Source organism: Schistocerca gregaria, chromosome 7 (assembly GCF_023897955.1).
Source record: "Schistocerca gregaria isolate iqSchGreg1 chromosome 7, iqSchGreg1.2, whole genome shotgun sequence".
In the NCBI taxonomy this organism is placed as follows: Eukaryota; Metazoa; Arthropoda; class Insecta; order Orthoptera; family Acrididae; genus Schistocerca; species Schistocerca gregaria.
The window spans coordinates 93,068,116-93,082,797 of NC_064926.1; positions in this window are offsets into that span (position 1 = coordinate 93,068,116).

Genomic DNA, 14,682 nt, shown 5'->3' on the forward strand with positions numbered 1-14,682 from the left:
ACCCCAATGAAAATACTTCATCAAATCTCAGATCGTAACCCACTCCCAGTACTCACAAACCTACGACAAAACGTACACTTTTCAGCCATGGTAAAATGTTTACAAAAACTGAAAAGACTAAACGTCTACATTACCTAAGTTCAGCTACTACAGCCGAACGATTTAAAGAACTAACAATAGTGTTGTAGAATTTCACTGTCTGCTAAGAAAGAAAGTACTTATGTTAATAATACTAAACCACAACTAATCGACAATCAAGAAAACTTCACACAATTTATTGCCTAAAACCAAAACTTCAAGCGTACACTGAAACACTCAACGAAACTAAACACAGTAAGTGAAAGTTTTTACCGAAATATTTCACTAAAAACAGCAAGAAACACCGCCTGAAAACTAGCGTACTAAATTTAATAAATGACTACAACGCACAAACAACTACACTCCTGGAAATTGAAATAAGAACACCGTGAATTCATTGTCCCAGGAAGGGGAAACTTTATTGACACATTCCTGGGGTCAGATACATCACATGATCACACTGACAGAACCACAGGCACATAAACACGGGCAACAGAGCATGCACAATGTCGGCACTAGTACAGTGTATATCCACCTTTCACAGCAATGCAGGCTGCTATTCTCCCATGGAGACGATCGTAGAGATGTTGGATGTAGTCCTGTGGAACGGCTTGCCATGCCATTTCCACCTGGCGCCTCAGTTGGACCAGCGTTCGTGCTGGACGTGCAGACCGCGTGAGACGACGCTTCATCCAGTCCCAAACATGCTCAATGGGGGACAGATCCGGAGATCTTGCTGGCCAGGGTAGTTGACTTACACCTTCTAGAACACGTTGGGTGGCACGGGATACATGCGGACGTGCATTGTCCTGTTGGAACAGCAAGTTCCCTTGCCGGTCTAGGAATGGTAGAACGATGGGTTCGATGACGGTTTGGATGTACCGTGCACTATTCAGTGTCCCCTCGACGATCACCAGAGGTGTACGGCCAGTGTAGGAGATCGCTCCCCACACCATGATGCCGGGTGTTGTCCCTATGTGCCTCGGTCGTATGCAGTCCTGATTGTGGCGCTCACCTGCACGGCGCCAAACACGCATACGACCATCATTGGCACCAAGGCAGAAGCGACTCTCATCGCTGAAGACGACACGTCTCCATTCGTCCCTCCATTCACGCCTGTCGAGACACCACTGGAGGCGGGCTGCACGATGTTGGGGCGTGAGCGGAAGACGGCCTAACGGTGTGCGGGACCGTAGCCCAGCTTCATGGAGACGGTTGCGAATGGTCCTCGCCGATACCCCAGGAGCAACAGTGTCCCTAATTTGCTGGGAAGTGGCGGTGCGGTCCCCTACGGCACTGCGTAGGATCCTACGGTCTTGGCGTGCATCCGTGCGTCGCTGCGGTCTGGTCCCAGGTCGACGGGCACGTGCACCTTCCGCCGACCACTGGCGACAACATCGATGTACTGTGGACACCTCACGCCCCACGTGTTGAGTAATTCGGCGGTACGTCCACCCGGCCTCCCGCATGCCCACTATACGCCCTCGCTCAAAGTTCGTCAACTGCACATACGGTTCACGTCCACGCTGTCGCGGCATGCTACCAGTGTTAAAGACTGCGATGGAGCTCCGTATGCCACGGCAAACTGGCTGACACTGACGGCGGCGGTGCCCAAATGCTGTGCAGCTAGCGCCATTCGACGGCCAACACCGCGGTTCCTGGTGTGTCCGCTGTGCCGTGCGTGTGTTCATTGCTTGTACAGCCCTCTCACAGTGTCCGGAGTAAGTATGGTGGGTCTGACACACCGGTGTCAATGTGTTCTTTTTTCCATTTCCATGAGTGTATATGAAACACAGGGAGCGGAAGTTTATTCATCCGTCATTTCTCCAGAATCAGCTCGAGACACCGTTGAAAACTACCAAATTTAGTAACAGAATACAGTGCACAGGCAAGTTTGTCAGTTAGAAAGGCTTCAGCTGCGACTGCACGCCGCGAAGTGTAAACACATTTTCTGCTCTACGACGCCCCACTAAGCGATCTCACAGGTCAGAAACACGTCATTAAGGGTACAGTATCCTCCGAGTTACACACGCTACTAGCAGTAATAATATTCAAACATTAAAGAAATTGCAAACGCTTTTGCTAAAATACGTCAACACTGAAATAATTTACAATAAAACAAACAATACCTTACAGAAATTTTACGCTCTGGAACTACATCGAAACGACGTCCGCCTGCTTCACTGGGTGGTAACGTGCTCGCCTCCGATGCCAGCGGTACAGGTTCGATTCCCGGCCACGTTGGGTGTTGTGGTGTCCTCATAATTATTTCATCCTCCTCAAGGGCTCACAAGCCGTCCAATGTAACGTCGACTGAAATAAGACCTGCACTTGGCGGCCGAACTTACCAGGATGGAACCTTCCGGCCAACCATGCCGTACGATAGTATCATTTTACCTCAATACCTTTGTCCGCCCCCGATAGCTGAGCGGTATCCGGCACCGTAGCTCAGCGTGTTCGGTCAGAGGGTTAGCTGTCCTCTGTAATAAAAAAAACTGAGTGAATGGATCAATAACGAACTTCAACGGGCGTCAGGTGGCGTCCGCCACGAACAATTGAAACGAACAATAACGAACAAAAATGAGATTACAAAAAAAAAGTTAAAAAAAGTGGTCAGCGCTACAGACTGTCAATTCTAAGGACCCAGGTTCTATTCCCGGCTGGGTCGGAGATTTTCTCCGCTCAAGGACTAGGTGTCGACGCGCAAGTCGCCGAAGTGGCGTCAAATCGAAAGACTTGCACCAGGCGAGCGGTCTACCCGACGGGAGGCCCTCGTCACACGACATTATTATTATTTACCTCAATACGACAAAAAAAATCAGTTTCAATCAAAGCAAACTATTTACGAAATTGAAACTGAGTTCCTCTCGAGTAGATATTTTATCACAACTTCGAACCCCGAGACGACTGTCCCATCTCGATGAACTCTTTATAAACTTTTATCTAATTCAGTTAACTTGCTTTGCTATAGTTTGCACTTGACATGGAGACTTTTATCCTTTCACTTTGCTAACCTGAAGCCCTTTTTCACCGTCACTGATAGCGATGCACTACTCTGACACTGGTCCTACCGGGCACTTGTCCCATTTCGTGCCCTTTCTCCGCCACTTTCACTTAGGGTCGGCGAGGCGGCGAGTTGTGCTTGGGGACGGCGTTGCTCTCGTGCAGGGCGCTGGGGCAAGCGCCGTGGCGTCAGCGGCGACCTTGGCATCCCATTACAGGCGGGCAGTCCACCCCCTGAAACAGATTCCAACTGAAGCGATATATCGACGGAAAGAATACCGACGTGTCAGGCTACAAATGTATCGGCTGCTCATTGTCTGCCGCTCTAGAGTTTTATAAAGTATTGATTTATTATTAGATATTCTGTACAACAAGAAGATTTCAGCCTGCTTATCACCTTAGAGCAAGAATTGGAAGGAAAACAATGTACGTTGAAAATTACCAATAACCACTTTGCTAACGATGGCAGCTGCTTGCAAGCGACACGATGAAATGTGTTCGATGGGTCCGTCGTTCGGTTCTCGTCACAATGTCATGAACACTAATCTTCATGTCGACTTCCCTGTTTCTTACACTTCTGCAAACGTCAGCGACGTAGCAGTTGTAGTGTCAAAACTGTCTAGTGAAGTTAAATGTTGCAGTTTCCTTTGGTAGCACGGAGCGTCGATTACGTCAGCGTTTCCCCTCACACACTCCGTCCACCGCGAAGATCAGTCTTGCCATTTAGATTTTGGTTTGTAATTTTCAGCTCCCATTTTTGAAGATAGGCGATGTGAAGAGCTGCGTTAAAAATCGTTTTCTGGCAAGGCTGATTGATGTGTTTTGTTTTTCACATCGGAAGTGTCGTTATTCCATTCACACCGTTACCCTGCCATCCCCCCCCCCCCCCCCTCCTACACTGCTTCTCACAGTGAAAGAGAAAGAATGAAAGACTGGGCGTGATGGAAGCTCAAAAACTTCTGTAAGACTCCTTCACATAGTTAAAAAAAATGATGTTGTACTACAATTTCAAATATTTAGCGAAAGCTTCGAAAAATATATAATACAAAATAAAAATATGGCCAATCGTTATTGTCATTTCAATATCGATATGTTGGGAATAATATTATCGCCCATAAATATCTCACTTTTGGAAAAATATCGATAAATCTATATTTTATCAGCTGCCCTAGTCTGACTGTGGGTGTACAATTCACTATTGGCTTCAGACCTTGATGAGCTACCGCTTAGCAGCCAGCTATTGTTGCTCGACCATCAGATTCGCAAAGCTATTATTTCATGTCATCAATAGAAACATAACTGGCTCTCTATGGATCATCGGGCTGTGGAAAATTAGATCCCTTAATTTGGCAGATAGGTTGGAAAATTTAAAAAAGTAAATGGATAGGTTGAAGATACATTGGGAATTAGTGAGGTTCGGTGGAAGGAGGAACAGAGCTTCTGCTCTTGTACTTTGAGCTAAAAAATAGGAAATCGATTCTGGAAAGCGTTAGGAAATTCAGTATTTCGCGATCCACAGTGTCAAGAGTGTGCCGAGAGTACCACATTTGAGGCATCACCTATCACCACGCACAATGCAGTAGCAGACGGCCTTCACTAAACGACCGAGAGCAGCACCATTTACGTAGGGTTGTCAGTGCTAAAAGACAAGCAACACGATGTGAAATCAGCGCAGAAATCAGTGTGAGACGTACGACGAACGTATCCGTTAGACACAGTGCGACGAAATTTGGATTTAATGGGCTATGGCAACAGACGACACATGCGAGTGCCTTTGCTGAGAGTACAACATCGCCTGTAACGCTTCTCCTGGACTAGTGACCATTTGGGTTGGACTCTAGATGGGTGGAAAATTGTAGCGTGGTCAGATGTGTCCAGATTACAGTTGATAAGAGCTGATGGTAGGATTCGAGTATGGCACTGACCCCACGAAGCCATCGAGCCAAGTTGTCAATAATGCATAGTGAAAACTAGTGGTAGCTCAATAATGGTGTAGGCTGTGTTTACATGCAATAAGCTGGGTCCTCTTGACCAACTGAACCGATTAATGACTGGAAATGGATATGTTCGGCTACCTGCAGACAAATAGCAGGCAGTAATGGATTTCATGTTCACTAATAACGGTGGAATTTTATCGAATAACAATGCGCCATGTCAGTGGGCCACAACTATTTGTGATTGGTTTGAAGAACATACTGGACAGTAGGATGAAGATCGCCCGAAATGAATCCCATCAAACATTTGTGGGACATTCCGAGAGGTCAGTTCGTGCACAAAATCCTACACCAGCAATACTTCCGCAATTACGGACGGCTATAGAGGCAACATGGCTAATTATTTCTGCAGGGAACTTCCAACGTCTTGTTGAATCCATACCGCATTACGTCAGGCGAAAGGAGATCCGACATTATATTAGGAGATATTCCATGACTTTTGTCACCTCAGTGTAGATACGAATCTCACACCTACCATAGTAGTACAAGTTTATATGCCAACTAGCTACACAGATAATGAAAAGACTTTAGAAATTAAACGTTTCTCTGTCTTTCTCTTAGATTAGATTAGATTTACTTTCATTCCAATTGATCCGTAGTGAGGAGGTTCTCCAGGATGTAGAACATGTCAGAAAAACAATAATACATGACAAATATTTACAACTGAAACAAATAAGCTAATGTACCTTCCACAGGTCCCAAGTGGAATGATCGTCATTTTCTTTAATGAACATGGTATGAAGGAATCATTTTACAAACACTAATACACCGAATTTAAAATAAAAAAGTTTTTATTTATTTATAAGGCAATAAACATGTAATATAACTACTATAATAGTTATTTAAAATGAACACGTTACTGCACTGAAATTGTGCAGAAGTTAGATTATATTTACTACACACACACAAACACAAATCAGTTGGTTCTACTGAGAAATTCATCAATGGGTCTGTGAATTTATTGTGCATGAAAAGATTCTGGGAGATGACTATTAAGCAAAGCTTTCACAATATGTGACAGTAAAGAAAATTACTGTCTGTTGTACACTTCCGCGACGGGCAGGAGAAGCGACCATAGACGACAAACGTAAGCAAAATATATGAGAAAATGAAATTAATTATTTCCGATAACAGATGCGAATTAAGCATCCGTTTACGTCACCGTCCAATAATATAGTGAAGCAGAAGACCATCAGGCCACTTAAACGACTGCCATGGTCATTGTTCGACGGTAATGGACCGATTAGCTTAACATTGTTCTTCTGTAAAGAAACACGCACAAATGAAAAGAAATTATCAGCAATTTGATCTCGGAATGGTTCGACTTAGAGATACTCAAATAAATAACGAAAGAACACGTATTATATCCGGTCGTTCTACCCTATAACAATTCTTCAGTAATTTTTTACTGTCTGTGAAAAGAAAGACACAATATTCCTACCTAGTAATAGTCGTTATTACAGGAATCAAATGGTTCAAATGGCTCTGAGCACTATGGGACTTAACATCGATGGTCATCCGTCCCCTAGAACTTATAACTACTTAAACCTAACTAACCTTAGAACATCACACAACACACAGTCATCACGAGGCAGAGAAAATCTCTGACCCCGTCACAGGAATCAATGAGGTGTGTTTTTCTAAATAAACAAGACTCACACATTTCCGTGAAATATCATATGTATCACTAAATGCAGAGGAACATAGGAGCAGATGATTACACTTTGTAGTAACCAACAGAGAAAAGCGCCACCGTCGGGTGAGAATAAATGAAGTACATAATGATCACTTATTTCTTCACCGTCGCTATAAATTTTGCATTTGCCGCTTCGCTCACTTAGCAAATGCTTCTAGCCAAACGATTTTAATTACTTAACATATTTCTTTATTTAAAAAACAGAAAACATTATATTACTATAAATTACGGTATTAACAGATTTCTATAAATATGGTTTTGAAATAACTTTGAGAGCAAGGCATAAATATCTTTCACAAATAACGATGATATATAACGTTTCATAGACCCCATGAATGCATGAAGTTATAACGTGATGAGCAGAACATACTTTATCCATTCAACCAGTTGCCAACTAGTACAGAAGTTTTTGTTTAGATATTTCGCAAATGAATTTTATTCTTTTTCGAATGAATTAGTTTTGATTTTCTGATAACAATTTTGTATAATATTTATCATTTTATCAAAAGGTACAGTTACATAAAACAGAATTTCATACTTAACTGTTTTGCTTTGTGCTGTCAAACTTATTGTACTGTTTTTTTTTTTTTTTTTCAAGTCCTTCTATTTTTGGCTCAACAGTTTACAAATTGTAATAAAGTTCTTAAACTTCGGATTAATGTGACGCACGTCAGCATTAAAATCTTTTACTTGTAAATTTCATTTGATACGACTTTAATCTAATTGATACGGAGCTCAAGCCACTCAGTCGGCGACCTCCATTCATCTTTTCTATTGCTGCACCGCCACCACACCAGCAGCTTGATAGGAATGCTTCTCGCACCAGGGTTGGCACGATGTCTCGGTGGCTGCACTTCTGCTTCTCATCTCAGCGTCGTTAATATTAAAGAATTCACGGGCAGTACCAGAGAGACAAAACACATTTGTTATGCACTATGCGGCCCTGAAAGGAGTTTTGTTTGGCATATTTGTCTTGTCAGAAGTTTAATGTATTTTATACGCTGCTCATTCATTTCAAAGCGAGAACTACGTTTTCTTGTTAGTTTTACGTTGGCAGCACTGTCACAGATCAGATCTACGCGTGGCTTCCAATAAACAAATCACTGTTAGCGTGTTACGTATAGTTCAGAACTCAGCAAAGCGTAATGCAGAAGTGCCCACCACAAACACTAGTTGTTTGTTCTTGTAAGACATAGGTTATTTATTTTGTTTTGCACGTTAAACAAGCGCAATCACACGTGACAACAATAGTGGACATATTAAGCACTGATTATGAATACCACAACAGCAGACCAGTTCGCTTTCGCAGAACTACGTTCATCAGATGCTTTTATATGTGGTTTCGTGCAACAACAGTTATGAAGGCACACTGGATAAGAAGCGTTCGTGGATACTTCCCCGGATTATCTCCATAATGCGACGCAGCAGAGGTAAGTACAAATTCACATACTACTGGGGGCTTTCAAATGTTTTATCTGCTTATGTTTGCGTAGTCTTTCACCATCACTTAAATAAGTGTGCTGAGTTTCATAGTGAGTTTCAGACCGTAGTATATATAGATTCATTGCGTGTCTTTTCTCAAGGTTTGCTATGTACGTTGACAGTCAAATAGTTACTGTGCAAATACTTTGTTCTCATAGAACGTTAAACTTAAAACAACATTAAAATTATTTACATATTTAATATGTCACCTCAATGATTTTAGCAGTAGATTTATATGACGAGATTTTTATTTTCTCATAATGTTCGGTAATGTAGTTTGTTACTTGGTTCAGTGGCCTAATGTTTACATACCAAATATCTTTCATAAAATAAAATCACGTTTTTCGTCATACAAGGCACCACCATTTCGCCTTTATTTGCATATAAATTATGGTGTCTACGAAAGAAGCTAAGATTACCAGAGCAAAAAATGGGTAAATAAACGGTTCGCCGCGTACGCGAATTAAACATGCACATCCAGTGATACACAGTGAGAAAGTTTGCCTAACGAAGAGCTTGACAAGACATTGCGAGAAACAACTCATTGTTAGATTTTTCAACTAGTACCATCAGTTTGCCTCATTAAAATAGAAGAATTCACTAGAAAAATACTTTATTACTGGTTCCTGCACAAAACTTAATAATTACATTTGCAATAATAATGTAAACATAAACCATAAATATTTAGAGCTTTGTGCCTTGCTTGCATAGCTAATGCTTTCTTATTTCTCTGTGCATGCTGGTATGTCCTACCCATGCTGGCTGTGCTTACAGCAAAATTGTCATTTTATGGTGCACATTTCAATATTCATTCACATATCACGTACCTCCGTCATAAATTAGTACTTTCTAATTATTTTGGATTAACTATTGCACTGTTCAGGACATATTTGCAGCTCATAGCTTTACATGACACTGCGTAGTTTGCCCATGAACCAAAACTTACTTCTACTGCTTCAAAGCTGTGTCCAAATCGTAAGTAGTTCTTATACAAATATATTTTCATATGTGCGTTAGCTCATGAGATAAGCACAGCTGATCATCTGTCTGTGACTGTCAAGAATTAAACAAAAATATTTACAATCTATACTTCATTACGAAAGGTTCACTCATCATCGAAGAAGAGTACTGTAAAATTACAAGTGCCCTGTCATTTTTAAAAGAAGAATTCGCTATTCACTTACTATAAAATGCCATCATAACTAATAATGCTACATATGAAGTGTAATTATATACAAATGCTAGATATTCCTCATGCTTTTTTTTTTTCACCGCCTCCCTTGAAGCCCATGGAATGGAATAGGTCACATGACAATATTATCTACACTTTGGCACTCGACGCAGAGACTGGGGTGAGTGACCTATAGGCATTTCCCATTTACAGTCGCCACTGCGCCGGGTGTCAACTTAGTTGGCACGTATAATACGTCTGATATGGAACAACCCACATGTGTTATTGGTGCACTTAAATAATTCCAGGCCAATTTGAGAACACATTTGAATGTTTATTTAGCAAATCAAGTAGTTCAGGCTTTTGTTGTTCTGTTAAATAGTCGGGTTCTCCCATTTTCGTTTGAATGCAGGATAAAATACCCATAGCACCTACTATATTTTGACATTCCAGTGCATTATGAGCGCAGTACTGCCCAACACTAGAGTACAGCGCCCTAGTTTTTATCACTTTGAGACTTTGAGCTTCACTTTCTGGCACTATGTGCCGTGAGGTGCCTTTGTCCTTAATAAACTTAAAACTATTTTCCTAAAACCTATTTTTAAATGACAAGTTCCATTTGGAAGGTGGATCTTTGCGTCCCCCCTCGCAGAAATTTCGAGCCTAACGGACGAGAAACAGACATGCAGACTGCAGAATAACGTGGCTGGTAGATGCGCAGTCGGCAGGGCATGTGTGGGAAGAGTGGTCATGGAGGGAGGTACGGGCACGCACCGTAGGGATACTCTCGAGTGCAGGAGGTGTAGCCGTTCTAAACTGAAGCGTATGCTCGTAATTTTTGTAAAGTGTTAAGTATGTATGGTGATCATTCGAAAAGATGTCACCTCTGCTTTCGGTGGTATCTAAAAAGAATTCCGCTGAACTGGTTTTCGCCTGTCTTGTTAACAATTTGTAATTTTCAGAGAAGCGCCGTGAGTGGCGAATTTGAGTAAAACCTGCACATTTAACGTGTTACCATGTCAAAATATGCTTCTGTTGCCACACACAGTGGAGTGTGCAGTCTCACCTCACTAACTTGCGAGACAATTCTGGAACAGTGGTTTATGATGTTTGTTAAGTAAGGAACTGAGGAAAAATAAGGTCAGTAGCTTATGAAAGCACATCCACTGTGCAAAAATAAACATGTAATGTCTTCCGTTATGTTGTTCAAAACCTATAGCACTTAAAATTTACGTGCTTTCTTCGAAAAAGTCTGTAGCTGGTGGAATAAGACGATAAATGATGAAGTTATGCATAATAACTAAATGGAAAAAGTCTCCTCTTTGCGTTTTATCAATTGCCAAAGTCTCTTTTCGATAACTCAAACCATTGAGGGAATATAAAGAATGTCGTAGATATTACACTCTGGCATCCCCTTCTGAACCAACGAATGAACACGCCCACCGCTTTGGACGAAAACTGGTCACTGCGAATCGGCCACCGTATTCAGAGCGGGCTGCTACTGCCCCGACCTCACATTCCACTGTTACCTAATTGTCCCTTGGCGCCAATAGAACCGGAGACTGTATAGTTTTCGAATGGTATTATCGGTACACGAGTTTACTGGTTGACACTTAAAAAAAAAAAAAAAAAAAAAAAAAAAAAAATTCACGCCAAAGACGTTAATGCCGCATCTCTGTCTAACACAACTGTTGTGGGTTATCTTTAGACTTCAACATTCACTGCTACCTGAACTAGTTCTTCTTCTGAGTTGCATGCACGATTTACAATCCTCGCAAAGTTCTTCTCGAATATCTTTATCCTATTTATGTCGTAGAATATGAATCTTTTCATCAGTTTCGGCTCGTAGGTAAATATTCTGGTTGTTCACAAATTTTTGAATTCTGATAAATATGAGAGTGGGAAATTAATAGCATCTGCTTTATATAACAGTTATGCTTATCAATATGTTTATATAACTTCAGCCGCGGACAATAATAATAATAATATGCTTTACTTTTCTAAAAAAAAAAAGTTAATTATTTTTGTTGAATTTCGTTGTTTCGTACGTAATTTAGTACACTTTATGGCAAGAATGAAATAATGTTTAGGCTTTCACTGTTCTCCGTTTCACATTTTTGCGTAAGTGGGAGTTTTCGTGCTTTTTTATTTTTTAGGAAAAATGTACAAGATCCTTAATTCATTAAGTACCACACCGAAAATCAGGCGTTCTTACGTTGCACCCACACTACAACTTACGCTCATTATATACACTTCTTTGTTAAATATTCGCTTCTAGTCACGCTTATTTGATCTCATCACTTTCTCAGACAACGGATCTGCTCTGACAGTACTTACTTCCTTTGCGGCTAAATTTTCCTAGTAATTCTGGGTTCTGTTACAGCTCAATACAGGTTCAACATAGTTCATGTTTATACTGCACAGGAAAGCTGATTCCTGTGTAATAAACAACCACCTCTAAACACAACTGTCTTTTGGGGAAATTATTAAATTCAAATAGTACTGTCTACCAACAAGATCGCTTGACTAGAATACAAATGAGGCACTGTGAGATACCCCTATAAGTGAATATCAGAGAAACCAGTGAGACAGATTTTCGTGGAATTTCAGATATACGTGTAATGTAGGCCTACAGCACACATAAACCTGACCCACCATAAGGTCAACACATTTCAGAAGCGTGAATAAATGCTGCAGTCTCCAATTGACGATGATGTGCTTTATTGTTCTCAGTGCCTCAAATAGATTACTGTATGATAAAATCCAAAACTTAATGTACTATATCTCATTCAGAATCCCACAAAATATGTTTTTCTGACAGTATATCTACAACATACTACACTGGCACCTCCTAGCGGGGGTTGTGGAGAGCGGACAGCGAGCACTATGGCTGGTGAGGGGAGGGGCGGAAAATACTTCCTGCTGACATATTAAATAAGGACATTAACGTCCTTCGTTATCAGTTACCGTATCAAAATAAATGTGATATTGGAAGTAGGTAAAAGAACAATTTACGACACTAGGAATGGAAGATAGCTTTCTGTTTATTTATTTTTTTTTTAATTTAGTGGATGCCACACATTTCAGCAAAATTCAGCACTAATGTATAATAAAACAAGAATGAAACAGGCCAATTTTGCTGAAACTTCTGACAATTCTGATGCACTTTCACACGTAATCGCTTTCTCTGACTCGTCACTGGTATCTGAAGTGCCGAAGTTAACCATGAAGTTGTCAATGGCTACTTCCATCACGCTGACATGCCTCCAGTACTCCAGCTCAAGCTATTGTACCTTTTGCAGTAAACTTTCCAGTCTTCCTCAGTAACAGCCTGAAAACAAATACTTGCAAGATTCAACAAATTTTCAGATGACATGTCACATGTACTGTTGCTCTCCCGAAAGAGTTTTTTACATTCGCCCACGCTAGATCAATGGCATTCAAATCTCAGTTGTATGTCGACAAGCAAATTACTTTGTGGCCATTTCTTTTTGTCAGTATGTCAACTGCATACGACTTCGCTGCCGCCCTATTCTCCCGAATACGGGAACACAGAGCCTCCTTTGTCATACTCTCATCACTAGGGCCCGGGTTTTAGTGAGAAGTCATATTTTTTTCTGAAATATAGGGTGAATTTATACACAAATCTAGGCATTTTAGTGTCGAAAAATGTATTTTGATTGTGGACATAAAGTCATATTTCAACAAATTTTAGTAATAGGTCATATTGCAGCAAACGTTTTATATAATACGTCATATTTCCGTCAACTTTTGCCAAAAATGCATGTACCGTTTTTCTCGTATCTTACGGGACACATGAATAAGAAAATGAATATGTTGCTCACGAGACAACATTTAACGTGCTATTGTGAAAGATAGATAAATTAGTACACAGCTTTATTTCTCAGGACTGTAGCAGAAAATCGGTGTACCACAACAGTCATTTCGCGAACATGAACATTGTTGCGCAGAGTCGACAATAAGCTCTCATAGCCAACAAAGGCGGCTTCTGCCTTAATAATCATCGCAGTCGCACAGGTGTTCCCGGTAACCAGTTTGAATACAACCTGTGCCTTGTTCAACATGCCTAAAGCAAACTGCTCCGACAGCGTGAAGTTGCGAGGATATGTTCGAGAATTTGGAGAGAAGTTCTTTAGTACTGATGGAAAAATATTATTTGTATACTGTGTGAAGTTAAAGTTAGTGCAGAAAAGCGCTTTAATGTGCAACAACACTGTAATACCGCTAAACAAAGCAGCTGTGTGAAACGAAGTGCTGAAAATAAGAGCAGGCAAACGCTGTTATTTGAACAGACAAGTCAATCGTCAACCGAGCAATCATTCTACAAGGATTTGTGTGAGATGATGGTGTCTCGCAATATCCCATTGGAAAAGCTGAAGAATCTACGCTTCAGACGGTTCTTGGAGTAGAACGTAACACATCCAGTTCCAGATGAACCTATACTGAGAAACAACTTTTTATCTGTATGCTACAATGATCTGCTCAACAAAATACGAATTGCTATTGTTGAGCAAAAGACCAGGCTGTCGGAAGCTACTGTGGCCGGATGGTGTGAAAAGAGACAACGTTTTGCTGTTTGTAACAGTTGGTGCTTCATATATTTCTAAAGCAGCCAAAGGGCTTCAGATTCTCTACCCCAGTATGGTGTACGCCACTTGCCTTGCACATGCGTTGCACAGAGTTGCCGAAGAGGTGCGATCAAATTACCCTGACGTGGACAAATTAATTTCCTGTGACAAAACAATCTATGTGAAGGCTCCGCTACGGGTACAGAAATTCAAGGAACGAGCACCTGCAACGTCCCTACCACCTAAACCCGTTCTTACTCGATGGGGTTCTTGGCTTAATGCAGCTGAGTATTACTGCACCAACTACACACAAATAAAGACAATCTTCTGTGAGGATTTCGATGAATCAAGTGCTATCAAAATTGTGAAAGAAGTTTTTACAGGTATATTGTCTCGAAACGTGGCATACCTCAACGCCAATTTTTCAGTGATATCAAAAGCCATCAAACGACTGGAAGCTGTTTGCACTCAGCTATGTGAGGCCCTGAGTATTGCGCAACATGTGCAGAGTGGGTTGGGTCGAGCTCGTGGTCATGTGGCTGACAAAGTGAAAACCAAATTGCAAAATGTTCTCCAACGGAATCCTGGATATTCTGCACTGTGCAAAATTAGTGACAGCCTTTCAGGGAATGCCGCAACATATGAAGATACTGAAACAAAGCTAAACTC